This window comes from Dipodomys spectabilis, unplaced genomic scaffold, assembly GCF_019054845.1.
Source record: "Dipodomys spectabilis isolate Male_0828 unplaced genomic scaffold, ASM1905484v1 ptg000114l, whole genome shotgun sequence".
NCBI lineage: Eukaryota > Metazoa > Chordata > Mammalia > Rodentia > Heteromyidae > Dipodomys > Dipodomys spectabilis.
Genome location: NW_024870791.1, coordinates 1,363,044 through 1,364,492, shown reverse-complemented (window position 1 = coordinate 1,364,492; position 1,449 = coordinate 1,363,044).

Sequence of the window (1,449 nt, the reverse complement as noted above, 5' to 3'; positions counted from 1 at the left end):
AGATTAGCAATTCTGAATTTCTCCAGTGATATTACCCCCTACACTGCGCAGACTGTTCCTGTACTATTTTCAAACATTTTCTAACATTTGACACAGGATATGAACATTTTCACATGCACCTGCGGGGTCTCTGATTCATTCCTCAATGGATCCAATAACTTTAATAATGATTACTTGATTCTCTTACTATCTCTGGTCCCTACCTATGTAATATTCTCAAACATTTTTGAAAAAAGTAATTTGAGGACTTTCTTATATTAAAAATTATCACATGATTCTAGTCTTACTCAGGACATATTTTCTATTGTTTTCTAACTTTTCTACATCTTATGAGAGTCGTTTCATTTGTGTATTTGTGTGTGCACATATAAGTGCCTCAGTGTGTATGTGCATGTTTGTATGAAAAAGCCTCAAGCTCTTATTCATCAATCTTGCTCATGACTGTTATTCCATCACCTGAGCCATTCTTCCAATCCAGCTTTTGGCTCTTCAATTATAGGTATTGTTGCAAAGACTGTTCTTCCCTAGCTGGATGCAAACGGAACTTCCCAGACTCCTTTACATTCTTAGGTTTTATTTCTCTAGGAGTATCAACTTTTAAGCTATAATCATTTTTGTGAGTGTAAGTCTATGCTCTAGCCCAGTTTTTTAACTCAAGAATTCATATAAAGATAGATGAATATACCCATTACATATCCTGAGTGTACACTGTTAGAAATGTGATAGTAAGCTGAGTGGTGGTGAGATCTGAGGATTGGGGTTCAAAGCCAGCCCGGGTAGGAAAGTTTCGGAGACACTTTTCTGCAATTAACTACAAGAAAACTGGAAGTGGCACTGTGGATCAAATGGTAGAGCATTAGCCTTGAGCTGAATAGCAGAGGAACAGTGCCCAGGCCCAGATTTCAAGTGCAAAGACCACCACCAACAACAATAAATATATAAGGAAAGAAAAAGAAATATCATCTTAGCCAGCAGTTCATTACTAGTATAAGCCCTGTTCTCTCAAGATGGATTTTTTTTCCAGTTAAGTCCATGCTCTTATATCTGACTTGCATTGGAACCAGAATTATACTTCCATTCTACTTTCTACAGAGTTTTGTGATTAGCAAGCGTGATTTAGGAAGGGAGTGGCCTCATACTTCGTGTTCCACCTAGGAGTAATGCTTTCTCTATATCACTCCCATAAATCTGCATACTGGACTTGGCTTTATTGTTTCAATGTTGTCTTTTTTGTAGAGTCTTCTATAGTGTATTGAACCCATATATTTTAACACAGAACTTCTCTTTCTCCTCTTATTGCTATAGTTTCCCTTAATGTTAACTCATATACACCTGGGAAATAATGTGCTGTACATACACTCACAAAAAGAATGATCTGAGAACCTTCTTCCCATTTAAAATTCACTTTAATTTACAGAGACCTTACAAAGTTTGAACTCAATACACTCA